This window comes from Hemicordylus capensis, chromosome 2, assembly GCF_027244095.1.
Source record: "Hemicordylus capensis ecotype Gifberg chromosome 2, rHemCap1.1.pri, whole genome shotgun sequence".
NCBI lineage: Eukaryota > Metazoa > Chordata > Lepidosauria > Squamata > Cordylidae > Hemicordylus > Hemicordylus capensis.
Window position 1 is genome coordinate 282511187 of NC_069658.1, and position 20926 is coordinate 282532112.

Consider the following 20926-nt stretch of genomic DNA (forward strand, 5'->3'; position numbering starts at 1 on the left):
TGTGCTAAGGCTGGATAGGGACAGTTACTCTCCACTGCTAAATGCAAAAGAATCACCCACCACTTTAAAAAGTGCCACTCTGCTCAGTTAGCAGAGGTTGATGTTAAAGGGGTATATATGTACATACTTACTTTCTACTAATACACCTGTTTCTAAACTTCCATGGTTGGGCAAGATGATTGAGCGGGTGGTGGCCTCTCAGCAACTAACAGTTTTGGATGATAGTGATTATCTAGACCCATTTCAAGCCAGCTTTTGAGTGGGCTATGGGATGAGACTGCCTTGGTCGGCCTGATGGATGATCTCCAACTGGCTATCAACCGACAGAGTGACTCTGCTGATCCTTTTGGATCTCTCTGCAGTTTTTGATACCATCAACCATGGTATCCTTCTGGGTTTCCTGAGGAGGGTGGGATTGGGTGGTTCTGTTTTACAGTGGTTCTATTCCTACCTCTCTGGCAGATCCCAGATGGTGTCGCTTGGAGACTGTTGCTCTGCAAAGTGACAATTAAAGTATGGCATTCCACAAGGCTCCATACTGTTTTGAATGCTCTTTAATATCTACATGAAACCACTGGGAGAGATCATCAGGAGGTTTGGTGCAGGGTGTTACCAATATGCTGACGACACCCACACCTATTTCTCCATGTCAACTTCATCAGGAAATGGCACAACTTCCCTAAATGTCTTTCTGGAAGCAGTAATGAGCTGGATGAGGGATAACAAACTGAGGCCGAATCTAAATAAGACGGAGGTACTTACTGTGGGGGGTCGGAACCTGAAATATGGTTTAGATCTGCCTCTTCTGGAGGCAATACACTCCCCCTGAAAGATCAGGTATGCAGCTTGGGAGTACTCCTGGATCCAAAACTCTCTCTGGTTTCTCAGTTTGAGGGAGTGGCCAGGAGTGCCATTATTACCCAAGTCACTGAGTAATAGCTTGAGTTATTACCCAAGCCATTGAGAGCTTTATAGGTAACAACTAACACTTTGTATTACGCCTGGAAACATATTGACAGCCAGTGCAGTTCTTTTAAAATCTGTGTTATATGGTCCCTTCAAGTTGTCCCAGAGACCAGTTTGGCTGCTGTAACTATTGTAGTTTCCAGACTATATACAAAGGCAGCTTTGGCTGATACGTTGGCTATGTCTATTTCTCAAAATAAATGACCTTAAAACAGTAGTGCATATGCTGGTAACCTCTAGGCTTGACTACTGTAATGCACTCTACGTAGGAAACTACAATTGGTACAGAATGTGGCAGCCAGACTGGTCTCTGGGACAACATGAAGGGACCATATAACACAGATTTTAAATGAACTGCACTAGTTGCTGCTATGTTTTTAGACAAAATACAAAGTGTTGGTTATTACATAGTGTAGCTATTGGTCCCTCCCTTACCATAAAGAGTGAACTGGATGGGAACCCTGTCCTGTCAGTCAGGCAGTGACCTCTAGGGATCAGCCACTCAGCACACGGTGACCGGGACTTAGAGGGCCTGGCGGCAGGAAGTGAAGGGGTTCTTTGTTGTGGCAGTTGGAGTCAGGCAGGGGAAGCCACAGGTTGGCTGGCCAAGCCATGGCAGCAACCAGGAACTCTGCAGGGGCCTGAAGTCTCTACCATGGTTTTGGTGAGTTCAGGGAAGAAGCCAGGGCTTGGCTTTGGAGAAGGGTTTAGTGAGGGAACTGTGCGTAGGTAGCTGGCATCAGATTTCTTATAGTGCTTTGCAGATCCTCACAATGGTCTATTGTGTTTTATCTATAACATAAGAATGTTGGACTTGTGCCCTTTTTAACCATCCAGGGCACTGCGAAAGTCTCTGTAACCTTTAAAGGTGCTTTTAAAGGTTCCTTACAAACTGGGGGTGCTTTTTGAATTATCTTTGCAACTGGGTAACCAAGATTTTAAAGTGTACCACTCCAACTATCAACTGGAGTGCTCTTTTGAATTATTCTTGAAAGTACTGAGTGTTTCTTTTTTCTTTTTTAATTTGTAACTGAAGCTGAGAATGAGTGAGCCTCAGACTGAAACAGTCTATAGTATTTTGAAGAAAGGTTATTTTTCTTTTTGGTCCTTTACAATTTTAACCAGCCTCTTTGAGTGGATTTTCAACTCAGGAAAGGGGGAGCTGGAAAGGAGTCTTACTCTGGTGCAAACATGCCTCAAGTTTGATTGCTCAGCAGCACACTACCAAGTTTTTCTCCTCACACGTAGGATACATGTGGGATGTTTTTGTATTTTTCCATTTGATAAAAGAAAAGGTTTTCCTGGAATTTCGCCCACATCAGGGAAGGATTAAAACCTGTTAAAAAGTGGGCATGGTGGCAGCGATACCAGAGGGACAGTCTTTGTTGAGCACACATGGAGGAAATGAATCAGCAATTTTCTTTTCCCCACGTGGACTTGCTCTGAGACAAAGGCTGGGCTTAAATCCGCCATTCGCTAAGTCTCCATTCGTTACACATATAAAGCCCTCAATGGCTTGGGTCCAGGTAAATACAAGAGCACCCTCTTTATCATGATCCCTGTCACCTATTATGGTCTTCTGGAGAGGTCCAGTTACGGTTGCTTCCGGCTCATTTGGTGGCGACTTGGGACCGGGCCTTCTCTGTGGCTGCCTAGGGGCTTTCGTATATGCTCCCTGCTGAAATAAGAGCATCTCCTCCTCTGTTTGTTTTTAGGAAGACCCTTAGGACACACGTGTTTCTGCAGGCTTTTAACGGATATCAATTTTAAACTGTTTGTTTTTATCAGACTGTTTTTAATGTATTTATTAAAATTTTAACTTTTTATTATTTTATATTGTGTTTTAAATTTTGTACACCACCTAGAGATATACAGCTGTGATAGATTCAACAGCTGCATCCATTCCTTGAAGAGAATGATCTCAAAAAAAACAGGTTGCTCACCTGTAACTTATGATCTGGTAGAGATCCGTCGACATCCATAAGAATGGGTTCTGCGCCTGCGCAGGAATCCCCGCGGTAGCCATGCCTCAGCTTGTCGAGGCGTCCAAGCCCCGCCCACACGCAGCGCGTGCTATTTAAGAGCAGGGCTGGGAGCCATGTTCCTCAGTTCTTTGGACGACTGCCGAAGAGGACGATCATCGCAGATAGACATCATGAGTGGAGACGAACAGATACGGTAAGTATAGTAAGCATCACGCACACAGAGGAGCACCACTACTACAGAGGGGAAGGATGAGAGGGTCTTATGAATGTTGACGGATCTCTACCAGATCATGTTACAGGTGAGCAACCTGTTTATCTGGATCGAGATCCGTCGACAGCCATAAGAATGGGTGTTTAGCAAGCTCCCCAAGGAGGGGGGTGCAGTAGTGCTATTGCAGTACCCGTTTAAGAACACTCCTCCCGAAACTAGCCTCTGCAGCAGAGCGCAAGTCTATGGCGTAATGTTTGACAAATGAGAGATTGGATGACCAGGTAGCTGCTTTACATATGTCCAGGAAGCCAATCCCCGAGAGGTGCGCAGCTGATGAACCGTAAGCCCGTGTGGAATGGGCTGTGATGGATTTAGGAGGTGTTTTATGCTGCATCTCATATGTGAGTAAGATGAGTTGGACCAAGCACCTAGACAATCGTTGGTGAGAGATTGGGGTGCCTTTGGTTGCACCGCCATACGATACAAAGAGACGTGTGGTGGCCCTAAAGTCTTTGGTACGCGCCATATAGAACAGAAGCGCTCTACGAACGTCCAGGGAGTGCATGGACTGTTCCAAAGCCGATTGTGGGTTTCTAAAGAAGGTAGGTAGAATAATGTCCTGATTTAGGTGAAAGTCCGATACTGTTTTTGGCAGAAAGGTAGGATCCAGCCGCATACGCACTTTGTCTTCATGAAATTGTGTGTACGGAGAGTCGACTCTCAATGCCGTGAGTTCACTCACCCAACGTGCTGTCGTTATCGCAACCAGGAACGCCGTTTTAAAGGATAGCAGTTTCAGAGACGTCGTGGCCAGAGGTTCGAAAGGCTTTAGCGTCAGAGAAGAGAGGACCAAAGATAGACTCCAAGGTTCCACTGGCAGTCTTATCGGCGGATAGACATTGGAGAGGCCCTTCAGGAAGGCTTTGCTGAGGGGGTGTGAGAAGAGAGTGACACCGTCGCAGCCCGGGTGAATGGATGACAGGGCAGCCAGGTGGACCTTAAGAGAGACATTCGCCAATCCCTGTGATTTTAGAGTGGACAAATAGAGGAGTACCTGACGAACGGAGGCATGCCTTGGCAGAAAACCTTGGGACTTGGCATAGGCCTTAAATCGAAGCCACTTGCTGCTATAATTCCGTCTGGTCGACAATTTCCTTTGGTTCAGTAGTATATGATCTAAAAGTTTATCCGCCAGGCGGTCAGACGGAGAGTGAGAACATCTGGGTGGAGCACGAGGCCGCCGTCTTGTGAGAGAACATCAACTTCAGGTGGGAAGCGATGGAAGAGATTCTTGGACAGTCTGCGTACCTGTGGAAACCATGGTTGCCTCGGCCACCATGGCGTTACCAGGATGCAAGGCGTCGGGTGCGCCAGGAGTCGAGCTACGACCCTGGGAATCAGGGGTTGAGGCGGGAACATATAGGATGTTTCCGACGTCCAGTTGAGCTGAAAGGCATCTCCCAATGATAGGGGGTCATGGCCCGCCCTGGAACAGAAGCGGGCGCACTTCTTGTTCGCTGATGTCGCGAACAAGTCTATTGAAGGATGAATCCACTTGCGGAACTGCGGATTGATGTATCTCGGATTGATTTCCCACTCGTGGTGAGTGTCGTTCAGAAATATTTGACTGAGATTGTCCGCTAAGGTGTTCTCTAGGCCCTTGATGTGGGCTGCGAGATGGTAAATCTTGTGGCGGATGCACCAGTGCCATATCTGGAGAGCTAGAGCACACAAGCTCCTGGAGACTGTCCCGCCTTGGCGGTTTACGTAGGCTTGCGCTGTTGTGTTGTCTAATTGTATCCGAACGCATTTGCCCTCCAACAGTGGTAGGAAGGATTGTAATGCAAGAAAAACTGCCAGTAATTCCAAAAAGTTTATATGGAGTTGACTCTGGTTGAGGGACCATTTGCCCTAGGCTTGCCGGTCCGCACAATGTGCGCCCCACCCTAGAAGGGAGGCGTCTGTCGTGAGCCAGATGGTCGGGGTAGGAGGCTGGAAAGGTACTCCTTCCAGAAAGTTTCTGCGTTCTGTCCACCGGGTGAGGGATTGAAGAATGGGAGTAGGGATCAGCAGGCGTTTCTCTTGGTTGTGTCTTGCAGGGTGAAAAACTGAGAGAAACCAGAGCTGAAGCTTCCTCATCTTTAGACGGGCATAATGAATCACCGCATTGCACGAGGCCATAAGACCCAGTAAGCGCTGGATGGAGCGTGCAGGTTGAACTGGGTGGTCTTGAAATAGCGTTATCATGCCTTTGATCAGGTCGTACCTCTCTCCTGGTAAGAATGCTCTTTGGCGTATCGTGTCCAATACTGCTCCTATGTAGCTTGCCACTCTCATAGGTTCTAGGCGTGACTTTTCCCAATTGACTTGGATGCCTAGGTCGCGGAGGACCGACAGAACATAACGGATCTGTGAACGTAACTCGTCTTGATCCTTTGAGGCCAGGAGCCAGTCGTCCAGGTAAGGGTAGACCGTGATGCCTTGCGTTCGCAGGTATGCAATCACTGGAGCCATACACTTCGTAAAGACCCTTGGGGCGGTGGAAAGACCGAAGGGTAATACATTGTACTGGTATACTTGGTGGCCGACTGTGAAGCGAAGGAATTTCCGATGTGGAGATCGAATGTTTATATGGAAACAGGCGTCTTTTAGATCCAGCGTTGCCAGCCATCGCTCCCCTTGGAGGAGCGGGAGGATTTGTTGCAACGCCATCATTCTGAACCTCTTGACCTGGACAAACTTGTTCAGGTTGCGCAGATCCATGATCGGACGGATGCCCCCGTCCCGCTTGGGGATTTGAAAATAACGGGAGTAGAATCCATCCTGTCTGTCTGCCCACCGCACCTGGGCAATTGCCCCCTTCTCCAGTAGCTCCTCGACCTCCTTCCGTAGAGCATCGGACGGAGGAGTGGATGTTATCCCCGTGAATCGTGGAATTGTCCTGAATTTGATGGCATATCCTGAAGAAACAATCTTCAAGACCCAACGGTCTGATGTTATATGTTGCCATGCGAGGGCATGGCTTGCCAGCTTGACGGAGGATTGAGCCAGCAAGGGGTTGGTGTAGAGACCCATTGGTTGAGATGTCAATTCCCCCGACGGCAGGGATGGGGAGTGGAGAAGTGACAGTGGACGGACTTGTGTCTCAAAGACGCTTCTGGGTCTCTGAACCCTTGGGTCGTTGAGACTGATTTTGCTTGAATTTGTTCTGGTAAGCTCGTCTGTTGGTAGGACTTGCGGAAGTCCCTACGGTCTTGTTGTCTGAAGGGAGGACGTTGTTTATTATATGTAGAACGATACCTGGATGTATACGTGGATGTAGAAGATTGTGCCGTGAAGGTCTTCGCCGTGAATTTCAATTTTTTAAGCAGTTCCATTGTGGCATCCGTGGTTTCACTACGATACTGAGTTGTTGCCTGGTGAGATCTCCCGAGCGTTCCAGGATTTTCCGAAAGGCAACCTTGAATTCTTCTGGTGATAGGTTGTCCAGTTCAGGAAGCAATCCTTCCCAAAGGCTGTGAGTATATTTAGCGGTGCATGCTGCGTAATTAGCCACCTTGATTGAGAGGCACGCAGTCGAATAGATTTTGCGGCCTAAGAGGTCTAATTTCCTTCCTTCCCTTTCAGGAGGAACGACGTGACGCTTTCCAGATTCAGACACAGAGGCACAATCAATTACAAGGGAGTTGGGTGCCGGATGCTTCAAAAGGTACGTGTTATCCTTCTCCATTATCCGATATAGGCTTTCCAGTCTCTTAGAGGTGGGGGTGGAAGTATGTAGCACTTCCCAAGCACATTTGGCCGCCCTCGTGATTACAGGCAGCATCGGTAGGGCCACTGGGGCCGTCGATTGAGATTTTAACATAAAGTTGTAGACGGGGTCATCTATAGTGGTTAGTGCAGAGCGAAGATCTAGACCTAAGGCGTCTGCCATGGCACGAACTTGACGGTGGTACGCTTTCATTTCTTCATTGGGTGACACGTACACCGTTGGTGCCACATCCGTGGGGGGTTCAATGATGGTCTCCTCTCCTTCGGGGTCCAACTCAAAGTCTGATGAGCCGTAGTGTTCGGAAGGCGAGGCTGCCGGGGAAGTTGGCGCTGTTCCATGGGATCACTCTGAAGGTGTGGGAGGTGACGGCAGGGATGTCGTCTGAGTTGCCATGGCACGGGTCAATGGCGGCTGTGTCTGCACACAGGAGTAAGAAGTAACAACTGTAGACGTCTGTGTTGATGAGTGTCTGGTCGCTATCGAGGGAGTGCTAGTGGATGCAGATATGGTGCGTAAAATTAATGTCGCAGGTAGAGATGACCGTGGTTCCCAGGTTCCAGTTGGTAAGGAAGCTTGGGAACTAGTTGAGACTGCTGGACCCGAACCAGGTACATGTGGTGGGGGCGTATGGGTGAATCCACAGGTGTGCCAGGGTAGAGGGCTTTGCAACTGGGCTGCAGAGAGTGTAGAACCCGGGTGTGCAGGAGGAGCTGAAGTCGATCGAGGTTCCTCTTCAGATGCTGGGAAGCCTCTAAACGTGGCCTGTGAAGGCGTGCTCGCTGTGGAGTCCAAAAGCGACAAGAGCGACTGAGTCGTAGATGGATGCAGGCCTATTTCGTTGTCTTGAGGATCCCCTTCGATATCGAAGGTTGGAGGTGGGGATCGATATCGAGGAGTGACATGACTGGACGTCGTAAGCAGCGGCGTGTGTAGCGACAGAGCAGAGCTGGGTCCCGGAGCCGTCGGCGTTGAAGGCGGGGAGGATGGAACCGGTGTCGGAGCAGGCGAGAGGGATCTTGCTAAATTCTCCAAATCTAACCACCTTCACAGGCTTTATTTAATTGCATTTTTCTCTCATCATTTCCTTTGAAAGGCTCAGAATGATGCCAACATGGTGAATGCATGCACAGGAAAAACATAAAATGATGTTTCCACCACTGTGTCATGTACAAGTAGACTGGTGCTCTCTCTTTCTCTTCTCTGAAAGTCCAAAGCCCATGGGAAAACAAAAAAAAAAGCTTCACTTTGATCACCACAATCTTCTGCACTGAAGCACAACAGCTGCATTCAAAAAGCACCACCACCTTTCCTGTGGGAGACAGGAAGCCAAAACAAAAGCATGCTTGACATTTCTATTTAGGCGCAGGGTGCAGCAATTTTAATCGAGCCACAGCTGAAAGCAAGAACTGAGCAGAGCTCACATCAAATGCTGCAGGCTGTTCAATGAGCCTGGCTGTCGGGATCCATTTTCCATCTCCAGTGTGGCAGGGCAGTTTGGCCACAGAGCTTCCTAAAACACCTGTCAAGCGCCACTGAAGAGGAACAAGTGGTTAGTGACTCACCCACACCGCCCCCAGCCTCACACATCAAGGCCAGTCCCTGGAGAGGTCTCCTGGTGCAGAGAGGCTCATTGAGAGGCTTGCTCAGCTCCAGAGCACTGAAGAGGCTGCAACTCAAGTGACACCCTGTTCCAAGTATTTGACATCAGACAAACAATATATTGTCAAACAGTCCTATTCACTTCCTCACACTTTTGTGAATGAAATCAAAGCCAAATAGAAGAGATCTCCACTCCAACAAGCATTCCTTTCTATGGAAACAAATTTGCAAGGGCAAGCATAGCAGCAAATTGTTTTTAAGTGTGCTTTTTAAAAATGGCACAGTTAATGGCTGTTTCTTCTGGAAGACGTTACTTTAAAAACAGGCATCATCCTTATCAATAGACAAATGGGAAATCAGGGGTAAGGCAAATCATGGCAAATGGCATGACTTGCACATGGGAAGCTAGAGTTAAACTGCTAACGCATCTCAGGGCAAACAGAAGTTCTTCAACAGGGCAGGATAACAAGCAATATAGTAGCTGTACAACCTCCTCTGGTGGTTATCAGCTGTCAAAACAATGACACAGCCCATTCCACACTGTACACAAGAGGTACTGAAGGGAAAAAGCAATAAAACCAGAGAACCTAAAGCTGTGGCTGAACCTAAAAAATTCCCATACTGAGTATAAGTAAATAGGTGGCATTTATTCTGACTGTGGTTCTTCAAGTTTGGGGCCTTTCTTGGGCTAGTGGAATAAGAAGACAGTGATAAAAACAGAAGGAAGGAAGATGCAAAAGAGGACACTTGAGGCAAACATGGATGTATGCAAACACACACACACAAACACACACAGCGCGTTATAAGGGGAGGTGGCCAGGGACCAGGAGCAGGCATTGGGAAGGACATAAAGCTGTGCCTTGCTCCAACCAATGAACACATGGAACTATGCCCAGATGTTCAAATATTCATAATTTACTAATATGGGAAAGAGAAAGGAAATTGTGGTTCTCAAATGTCTGCAAAATGCAATGGATTCTATGCCAAGGCAGCATCTAAGCTATACAACACTGTCCATTTTTTAGGCTCCTTGGCTAACTCATAAACTCATGCCTAGCAAGGGATCAAAAGTATGTAGGCCCCTAGATTGGTACTCGAAGAACCAAAGAGAAGGAAAAGAATCTGGAGATCTTCTAGTTTGACCCTCCTGGCTCAGTGCAGGAAAATGCAAAGCATCTCCGACCATGCCTCTCTCTAAAAGCCTCTAGCACAAGACAGACCAGCAATGAATGAGGCAGACTGCTCCACTGCCCAACAGCTCTCAGAGGTAGAGAATTCCTCCTAATATCTAGCCTGAATCTGCTTCCTTATAATTTCAACACATTATAATTTCTGGTTCTGCCGTTGGGAACAAGTCCACTCCTTTTTTGTGTGGCTACCCCTTCCGATTATTTTAAGACGGCTATCATATTTTCCATTAGTCTTCTCTTCTCCAGGCTAAACAGACCCAGCTCCTTTAGTTCTTCCTCACAAGACACTATTTCGTGATTCCACCTATTCCAATATTTATCACCTTCCCTCGAACCCCTTCCAGTTCATCAGTTCTCTTCTTGTGATGCCCAGAACTAGACACAGTATTTCAAGTGAGATCTGACCAGTGCAGAATAGAGTGGAACAATGACTTATTGTGATCTGGACACTATGCCTCTCACAACGCAGCCTTTTATCTTTTTTTAGAGATGTGTTGTACCTAAAGCATTACGTCTTGACTGTCGCAACAAACCCCATCATTAGTCAAGGGAAACATTTCAAACCTCCTGAAATGTAACTATAGGTGAGTTCACACATTTAGTTTAAGTCACAGCCAAATTATGATCTGCTTTTATCACCTCTCTGCTTGGCCTCCACTGTGAAACAACCAAAACACCTAAGAGACAAAGTACCCTGCCAGATTATAACTGATGATAGCAATTTCACAAGCACAGATAGCCCAAGTTATATCTGCAGGCATTATATTAATATTTTACCTTGTGAATTTACCCTAAGGTAAAACAAAGATGTAGAGACTGAGCATCACATTCTCTTGTGCACTAGATGCTCTCTCTCTCTCTCTCTCACTCTCACACACACACACACACACACACACACACACACACACGAGAAGGAAGAAAGAGAGCAGACATTCAAGGAATCACACGGCACTCTTAGGGAAAAGATCCTAGGGACATAAATATTATTATTAGCTAGAATGGCAGCTTATCAAATGCATGTACTATTTTCCAAGCGGACTCAGGACCTCGTAAAGTCATACCCATGCAATTGACAGCAGCCAATGTTTGTTTGAAGCGTCATACTAGACTTTATACTAAGCATAGTGGCTGCTGGTGAAAATAGCAGCTACATATTTACCCCAACCCTTTCCTCTGTAACATCTAATAGAACTTAACAGTGGCCTGAAGTCACAACATTTCACTCAGGCCCTGTTGGTGGCTGCCAATGATTTTGAGCAGCAGAAGGAAAACCTAACACATCGGGACATGGGGTAAGAGACATTATGGATAAGAAAATGTACAAGCTGCCACTTTCATCTATTTTGGTCTTTGGTTTATGACCTCCCTGCCTTTGGCAGTGAAGGGATTAAGCTAAGGTAGAGCAACAATAACTACTGGCAGTGCAATGCCCATCCACCTGAAGATCTGCTTGGCTCCTGCCATGGTGCTGGACTGTGGGAAGGACTTAGGACAGGCAAGCCTGAAGAGAGAAGAGTGCTCCAATGGAGTGTGTGGATGTGCCTCTCTTGTCTTTCCTGTTCCAGACTTAAGGCTTTCATGAGTAAGTGTTAACTGGAGATTGTTATCAAGCTTGATTGGTTGACAGAGCCAGAAAGCAATTTGTTGCCAGTGTTACCATTTGGCACCCCCCCCGCCCACCCCCATTTTCTCCGCAATATTGCTAGGAAGTTTCTTTAAGAGGTTTCTCAGCTCCAAAACCAATTGTTTTGAAGGTGACAAAGCCACGCCCGCAGGTGATAGAGAAAGGAAGCAGTGTGATCTGCATTAGCCTCCTTTTAATGTCAGTTTCTTGGCAGGTCAGACCACTTGCCTGAAACTACTGCTGGCAAGATCATGATGCTCTTGTCCCTGCTTTGGGCTTTTGTCAAACTCATTGCTGTAAAAAGCTGATAGTGGTCATTAACCCAAAAGGTGTACTATGTATTTTCTCTTTGCTTTACTCCACTGTTGTCCTTCCAAATACAGCTAACTTCCTCAAACAATGGCAATGAAACTTGCTTAGGGACTGATCATCATCCCTTTCTTGGTTATCTCAGTTGACAGAACTTCAGAAGTTCACTTCAAGCAAAGCAAACATAAGAGCTGCTAAAGGAATATAACCACTGACAATTAATATTCTACAGCTACAGTCATTATGAAGAGTACCGGGGTGAGAAAATGACACAGAATATTCAACTATAAAAATAAACTATACTATACACTACACTACACTACACTATACACTACACTAGTGTTTCGTCCATGGGGAGGGGTAAGCCATTACTTGTGCTTTGGAAACTGCTTGATATTGCCAAAAAGAGAGTCAAAGGGGTCCAAAGGCTGGCAGCCTATCAAAGCACTCCACAGCCACACAGTTTCCTGGCAACTGGCTGGCCATTGTTGGAGGCAGAGTGCTAGACTAAATGGACCTCTGGCTTGTGCCAAAAAAAGCAAGTCTTATGCTCCAACAGTGTAGCAGAAAAAGAATATTAATAATGAAACAGATGAATGACTCATTCAGTACACAAAGAAGAACCAACTGTTGCAATTAAGATACAGTTATTAGCACTCGTTGCACAGTTAAATTTAGTTTTCTGAATAGTTTTCCATCTAACTGAAGGCATAAGTAGTGTGAGGACAGCAAGCCCCAACTCGGACCCTTCCGATTCCCTGTAAAGGGAACAGGCGCGGGGTGGGGGGAATCTGAAGAACTGTGTAGGCCGCAGAAATCTCCCTCCCACATTCTGCAACAGACCCAATTGTGTGTGTACATCTGCTGGTCCTTAATTTTGGCTGTGTATAATCTTCAGTATCTTCATGAGGCACAAGACATTCACTTGCCAAGTTTGTTTTCCATCTTTCCAAAGCTCCTGAATTTCAGGGGCATGTTCATCACATGTGTGTCTTATGATAGTACTAGATCAGATTCAGTACTGCCTAGCCTAACTCTACTAATCAGTTGGCTCCTATTTTCTTTTAAAAGGGTGTTCAAGAGGAAGAAACTGCATGGTACTAAGCTCTAATTGTATTTGGACAAGGAACCACCCATCATGCCTACTGTGATTTTACAGAAGGAATAGACTTATCAACTCTGTTCTTATGCAAGTTCCTTTCAAAACAGAAGTTTAGCTACGAGTAATACTGGATTCAGAAACTTTATAGAAATACATGCAAAATGGTCCCCAGACACAAGATAGGGACTGCATTCATGTGTCAGCTGATGAGATAGAACCACGATGGCTTTCTTGCAAGGGTGAATCAGTGTTTAAACTGCAGCTGTACTCCTCTGCCTGCTACTGTCACCATTTCCACAGTAGGCAACAAGGAAAGGGTGAGACTATGTATGCTCTGTGTGCGTATGTGTATATGTTTGTGTGTGAATTACTGTACATGTGTTCTTTTAAAAAGTGAACATCAGTACAGACTCCCTCACATGCAAAACACAGATGACAAGTTTACTACTGTATGTGTGTTAAACGTAATGTGTGAATAATGCAGCAAGTGGAGGCAAGCAGCAAGGCCAGTCCATCAGCCTGGAGGTCCAACCGTCATGTGGCCCCTCCCGTCTAACAACATCTCCCGCTTTATTATTATTTTTTAATATAAAAGGGTTGCGAGCCCCTTTGGGACTGGATTATTATTATTTTTTAATTGCTTTGAACCTGTCGGAAAGAGCAGGGTATAAATCTAACAAATAAACAAACTGTACTTGTGCTCATGCTACACAGATTATGTGCACTTTGATCAGCAGGATTTTGAACATTCCTGGCAGAAAGCAGAAATTTTTCCTCTCCTATACAATGGCACCACCTCAAGTGGTCTTTCCTCTGTCTTCCATTGGACATATTGCATTAGTGGCTACCTCAGGCATCAGTTTGAGGTAGAGAAATTCTCACTGAGACAAGAAATCCCTGGAGAACACCTAATGGTGGCAGTACGAGACCCCACAAACTCTAGATCATCATCATCTCACTATAACATCAAAGAAAGCATGAGAAAAACACTTGCCCTTCCTCTTCCTTGTTTCTGCTCACCCCAGTTGTGGCTGATGTAGAATCACTGCCAAAGGGTGTCAGCTAGTGACAAGGCCAAGAACAGAACAGAAAGATGCTATTTGCATGACGAGCAGCTTCCCCTCTTTGATCACAGCTGCATGCGGCACCTGTTTAAAAAGGTAACAGCTACACAGGCTACGTGTCCTCCCTGTAGTCAAAACAGGAGGAAATAGTGGAGAAGTGCTGTCTGAAAAGAGATGAAACGAATCACTGACCCCACCCCCCGCAAGCTGATAGCAAACTGCCTCCTGCCCCGCAGCTTCAGAGAAATCAAAGCAGGAACCCAAAGAGAGAGAGAGAGAAGAGACTTTCTTCTGTCTCCTCTGATGCACCTGATGGCAAGGTGCATCATTCAGACACAGCCTCAAGGAACAGAATCTGCAGGGGGGTGGGGGGTGATGATGGAATGAATGGGGGTGGGGGAGAAGGAGGAGAGGGAACATCAAAGTAAATGTGAGTGAGCAGCTGTGAAAAGAGCTTAAATCCCCTGTTTAAAAAGGCATGTTTTACAGGGCTGCTAAAACATATATAAAGGTAAATTTCTGGCAACCTCTACTCCTGACTGTCACTCATTCTAGCCCGCAGGGCAAAGCCGATTGCTACTCTAAGTCTGTATGCTGTATTACACAGCCTCTGTAACTGACAGAACTGCCCTTTGGTGTGATTGTTGCTTTATAAGGTTATTATGGTGACAAGTTGAGGGTGTGGAGGCATGATATATATTGTACTTTTAGAAGCATGGTGCTTAAAGATGATAGTAAGTGAAACACTAAGGAAGGGGAAAGGAAGGGTGAAGGTTTTACCGAAATGTAGACAAACTGGAATATTACACTTTCAGTATCCAAATTACAGAGCTAAAAATTATCCCAGGACATGGTAAGAAGGCACACAATAGGGCAACACTGTTGAAGCGAAGCAGTTTGGGTCTTGCCAGTGCCCGAATGGGAGACTGCCTAGGGAACTCTATTAAACCACCTTGAAGTCCATCATGTAAGAAAAGGGGATTGTAAATAAAATAAAGATCAGTGTTCTAAATGTTTCCATCTGTGTGAGGAATGAATTTTGTTCTGGGTGGCAGTATCAAGGCAGTTTGTGTGTGTGTGTGTGTGTGTGTGTGTGTGTGTGTGTGTGTGTGTGTGCGCGCGCGCTCAGAGTGGGGCATTCCTGATTCAACTTGAGTGGGATCTAAAATTAACTGAGCAGACATCAAAAAACTTGTGAGCGTGCACACATGAGCATGCCTTAGAGAAAACACTGATAAAGATGTGGGTTATCATCTGGAATAGCTCCCAAGACTGCTGAAGAGTTTCCTTCTGTCTTAGTAAATGCTTCTAAATGGTATCTGAACTTTCATAACTAAAGCTGAACACAGATAAGACAAGACAAGATATGGTAGGTAGCCATAATGCTCAAGTGAACTCTTATGCCCACTTTGGATGGAGTGGTATTCATTCTATCCATTTTATCAGAGGAAGTTTGGAGGCTAGGAGTTCTCAGCTTTCTGCATTGGCCAGCAGTAGCTTTAAACAGCTGCATCTTTTGCATAGGCTCTGATCGTTTCTAGAACAGAGGGATCTCACCACATTTATCAGTGCTCCTGTAACCTCAAATGTTGATTTACAATATATATATATATATTTATTTATTTATTTGAAACGTGTGATATATCACCCACTCTGAAGACTCTGGGCGATGTACAAAAACATGCAAAATAAGACAGTATTAAAATTACATTCTAAATAAAGCTAAAATAACTAACAGTGGGGGGTGGGGATAGATAAACTACAGGGTAAAAGCCTGGCAAAAAAGAAAAGTCTTCAATAAAGATTTAAAAATCGACAAAGAAGGAGCTAAACGAATCTGCAGGGGAAGAGAATTCCAGAGAAGTGGAGCGGCAACCGAGAAAGCCCTTTCACGGGTTCTAGCTCCCCAAACCTCTCGGAAATCAGAGACCGACAAAGGGGACCTGATCAGATCGGGGACCTGACCAAATCTGACTGGACAGGATGTAACTGGATGGGAGAGGCGGGTCTGTAGGTAATATATGTAATAAGTGTAACGTGGGGCTGCCCTGGAAGGCAATTTGGAAGCCACAGAATGCTACAGCCCAATTCCTGATGAACAAAGGGAGATGAGAACAGAGTTTTTCAGCAACTGAACTAACTGCCTATTATCTTCCAGGCACAATTCAAGGTACTTTAAAGGCCTGTATGGGCTGAGCTTAACGTATTTTGGAGACTGCTTCTCACTGTACAAGCTTCACACCATTGACAGACAGACAGACGTTAAGATCTGATCAGGCCTAGTTCGTTATCAGTATGTAAATAAAATAATAGTTAGGCACACTGTTTTTACTAGTATTACAGCAAAGATCTGGACTAGTTTCTCTCTTATGAACTTCCAAGAGAGCTGCAAGTCTCACCTATTTGGATGGCTTTTGGAAGTCAATTTGATGAGGGGAATAGCTATTTTGAATTTTTTTTGTCTGCTGAATTTGTTGTATAATTACATTGTCTTTATTCTTTTGAGCATACATATATTTTTAAAAAAATGCTTTTGTCTTGAAAAAGGCAGTATATAGATATTTGAAATAGATGTAGTAAGGTTAAGCAGCCAATATTCTTTCATTCTGGGTGTGTGTTCCTTACTAGTTCTGTGATCTGCTCAAACAGGAGCAATAAACGATTACCACTACTTCAAATTCTAACTTTTAGAAGAAAGGCAGTATATAAAACAAATAAATCAAATACCCACCATAGCTCTGAGTAGACACTGCTTACATTTACTAATGTCTTCTTCCCCTTCCCACCTTACAACACTATGAAGGCTAGAATCATGGTAGTCTTGAAAAGCATGACATGCTTTTCTCGAGATGATTCCATGCTTCAGAGTTATGCTCAGTATCTGATGGCAACATGGACTACATTTTAATCCCACCCCTCCTCTAAAACACGACCCCAAATGATCTCACTTCTCAGCCTTTCCCATTTGTGTCCATATGACATGGTTGGGTCCATGTCGTATGGACCCATTCAGTGAGGGTGGGTTAGGCCGAGAGATAGATAAGCCCAATGTCACTGACTGAACAGGTATCTGAACCTAGTCCAAGTCTTACTCTCTAGCCACTACCCCACACCGGCTTTCATATAGCCTGGACAAATTCAAGTCCCATCACAAAAGCCACCTAAGCACTGAGAATTCTAATAAGACCAATGGAACAGGAATGGACACACCTCAGGACAACTTTCAGAAAGATGAGAAAAGTAACAATGGCATCTATCAGTCAGGGACTTTAGAAGACTACTCGATCCATAGCTATAGGCCACCCAAGGAATAAATAAGGAATAAATAAAGGCTGAGCTTAACACAGCATGTCTGCTCCAAGGCGTAAGCAGATGTGCTGCTGCATTCTCAAATTGATGCCAGTGACAGAGATGCTATGCTTGTAAGCTGTCCTAAGAGGGAATTACAATAATTGAGCCTTTGGGTCATGAAGGGCTGAGCTCTATTGCAAAGTCATCACAGGATAAAACTGAAGCCTTCATGGATTGCACAACTATTTCCAAAGCATATTTTTCACTCAAAGCCAGATTGACACTCTGGGATAGCTGTGGAAATGACATAATCAGAAGCATCACCAAGGGCATACTCTGAAGATTATTTAAAAGAAGTAAGAAGACTGCCCTTTGGTACTCACACTCAGAGTGATTACACTGTGGGAGTTTTCTGCTTTAAGATCATATTTATCTGTGGAGAGCAGATTTTAAAGCTATGTTAGTGGATGCAAGTAAGAGATAGTATGCAAGCATGTCTTTCCAAATCATTTACACTGAAAGGATGCAATTTTATGCATGCATTTCTTGTCTTCTAAACCTGATAGGCATGAAAACAAGAGTCCAAATCTGGTCAAGAAATGGTGTTGCCAGACTCTGTACTCCAGTGCTGATCTAACACTGGCTCCTTGTAAAACAGAGAATGCATGTTTCTGCTTTCTCCCTCTGCAGAGCAACTTCCCCTCTCCACTCCTTTGCTTACCGTAACCATATGTTAGCATTACACATGCACAGATGCTAAACATACATGATGCTAACCAAGTTCTTTCTTATTCAATATTTGCAACCCTATAACAAATCTTAGCATCAGTAAGATGTAACACTAAATTATTGTCAAGGCAAACAGAGGGGAAAAGGGCACCATTACATCTGCAGTCATGAGAGAAAACAGAATCTACAGCGGTCCAACTAATGGTTAGAGTTTGGAATAGGGATGGACTTAGGAAAAGGCCAGGTTAACATAAAAGCAGACCTGCTCTATCATGCCAAGCCCATCTAGTCCAGCATCCGTTCCCCACAGTAGCTAACGAGATGCCTCTGGGAAACTCAGGGGCGTAGCTATAATTGGGCGAACGGGTTCAAAGAACCCGAGCCGTACCCAATCAGGAGCCGCCATTAGCAGCCCTGACACAACCCCCGCGTCTAACATCAGACGCTGGGGCGGGAGTTTAGCTCCTGAGCGGGGGCTGCGCAGCCCCTTCGAGAGCTAAACAAAGGCTGGCGCTGCGTTCGCAGCGCCAGCCAGGAGTGGCTCTTCCCTGCAAAGGCAGGGAAGAGTTGCTCCTGGCTGGTGCTGTGAATGCAGCGCCAGCCTAACTAGCTCCTGAAGGGGCCGCCTGGCCCCTTCAGGAGCTAAGACTGGTGCTGTGTTCGCAACGCAGCCCAGAAGCGGCTCTTCCCTGCAGGGAAGAGCCGCTCCTGAGCTGTGCTGCAAACGCAGCACCAGCCTTTGTTTAACTGCTGAAGGGCCGCATGGCCCCTTCAGCAGTTAAGCTGCTTCTCCCGAACGGAGCCTCAAGGCTCCGTTCAGGAGCCAGACCACGCCCCCCGTCTGACGTCAGACGTGGGGGCGTGGCTATCCCCTGCGTCTGATGTCAGAAGCAGGGGGTGGGGCTATCGGGGCACCCGCTGCGGCCACACACGGGCCACTGGCGGGCTAGCTACGCCCTGGGGAAACTCACAAACAAGAGATGAAGGTGTATACCCCCTCCTGCTGCTGCTACCCTACAGCTAGTATTCCGAGGCATACTGCTTCTGAATAGGGGTGTGCACAGAACCAATTCAAGAGTTTAGTTAGAATTTGAACAGCAAGCTGGTTTGAATTTGAACTGAGAACTGGTTTGAGTAGAGTAGAACTGGGCCACAGTTGGGTTTGACGGTCGAACTGAGCCTAACCAGTTCAAGGGGTATGCTTGTATAGGGGAATCAGGTGAGGATTCCCCTTTACAATTCTCCTCTGGTGGAGAATTGGAACAGCAAACGCACCAGGGCAGTAGACATGATAGCTCCTAAGCATCCTCTCTGACCCGCTTCCAAACTGGCCCTTTGGTATACAGAAGAACTAAGGGGGGTGAAGCGGCAAGGGAGACAACTGGAGTAGAAGTGGAGAAAGACTCAGCTTGAATCCAACAGATTGCAACATAGAGCTCATTTGAAGACCTATGCTCAGGCAATACATGTGGCAAAGAAGCGATTCTTTTCTGCCCGTATTGCATCCGCAAGTTCACACCCAGTGGAGTTGTTCAGGGTTGTGAGAGGGCTAGTATGTGCCCCTCCTCCCTTGAATCAGAATTCAAAGAACCATTGATTACCCACTGTGATGTGTTTAATGAATTCTTTGTGGAAAAATTATCTCATATTCGGGCCAACTTAGACTCAGTCTCCACAATTACTTCAGTGTCTGATGTGGAGGTGTCCAGCGACTCCTCTTATGTGATTAGGTTGGATCAGTTCCCGTGTGTGACTCCTGAGGATGTGGACAAGCTGATTGGAATGGTGCAGCCTACCACCTGTTCTCTTGACCCTTGCCCAACATGGCTTATGCTATCTGGCAGGGGGGTTGTTGTAGAAGGCCTGGTAGAGATTATAAATGCGTCTCTGAAGGAAGGTAGGATGCCTCCTTATCTTAAGGAGACAATTATTAGACCACTTCTGAAGAAGCCTACCTTGGATCCCTCAGAGCTGAGCAACTACAGGCCTGACTCCAACCTTCCATGGCTGGGCAAGGTAACTGAGAGGGTGGTGGCCTCCCGGCTCCAGTCAGTCTTGGATGAAACTGATTATCTTGACCCATTTCAGACTAGCTTTCGGGCAGGCTATGGGGTGGAGACTGCCTTGGTCCGCCTGATGGATGATCTCCCATTGAGAATTGACAGAGGAAGTGTGACACTGTTGGTCCTTTTGGACCTCTTGGTAGCTTTTGATACTATTGATCAAAGTATCCTTCTGGAGTGTCTGAGGGAGTTGGGAGTGGGAGGCACTGCTTTGCAGTGGTTCCACTCTTACCTCTCGGGCAGGTTACAGATGGTGTCCCTTGTTCTTCAAAATCTGAACTTTTGTATTGTGTCCCTCAGGGTTCCATATTGTCTCCGATGTTGTTTAACATTGACATGAAACCTCTGGGAGAGATCATCAGGAGATTTGGTGCAGGGTGCTATGAGTGTCCTGATGACACCCAAATCTATTTCTCCATGAGAGAAACATTATGTCTTCTCCATCATTGGGAGAAGACATAACCTCCCTAAATGCCTGCTTGGATGTGGTGATAGGCTAGATGAGGGATAACAAACTGAGACTGAATCCAGGTAAGACGGAGATACTTCTTGTGCGGGGTCAGAACTCGGGAGACGATTTTGATCTGCCGGTTCTGGATGGGATCATGCTCCCCCGGAAGGAACACGTACACAGTCTGGGGGTGCTTCTGGGTCTGAGCCTCTCCCTGATGTTCTAGGCTGAGGAGTCAGGATTGCTGTTTATTTGATCTGACTTTGGTGTTGAAGGAATAAAAATGGGTGGCAGTCATGGGTGTGTGCTCAGTGCAAGGAGCTCCTGGCTCTCAAGAAAAAATGTTTGTTCCCTCGAAGCCAAGGAGACTGATCTGGAGAAGCTCAGAATCTGAGAGGCACATGGGCGAGACCTTCAGGAATGTGATAGAAGAGTCCCACTTCCAGGCTGATGGGTCCTCTGCTGTCAGGGAAAAGGAAGGTCTCGGGGAAGGAGGATATCATTCTGAGGAAGAGAGAAATGCTCCCTTAGAAGGGACCCCTTCAGTGAATGATGAGCCCATATCTTTTT

General features: G+C 46.0%; 1 protein-coding gene and 1 long non-coding RNA gene across 4 annotated transcripts in view; one reads left to right on the forward strand and one right to left on the reverse strand.

Moving 5' to 3' along the window:
* Positions 1-20926, reverse strand: part of SHQ1 (SHQ1, H/ACA ribonucleoprotein assembly factor) — a 136973-nt gene that overhangs the window by 24584 nt on the left and 91463 nt on the right. The window lies entirely within an intron of this gene.
* On the forward strand, positions 1529-13471 carry LOC128346332 (uncharacterized). 2 transcript variants are annotated; one of them, XR_008316906.1, is made up of 3 exons: positions 1529-1630; positions 6790-6871; positions 12728-13471. It is a non-coding gene; the product is annotated as an uncharacterized LOC128346332 (long non-coding RNA). The 2 variants fall into 2 exon arrangements; XR_008316907.1 differs by lacking the exon at positions 12728-13471 and adding an exon at positions 7672-8664.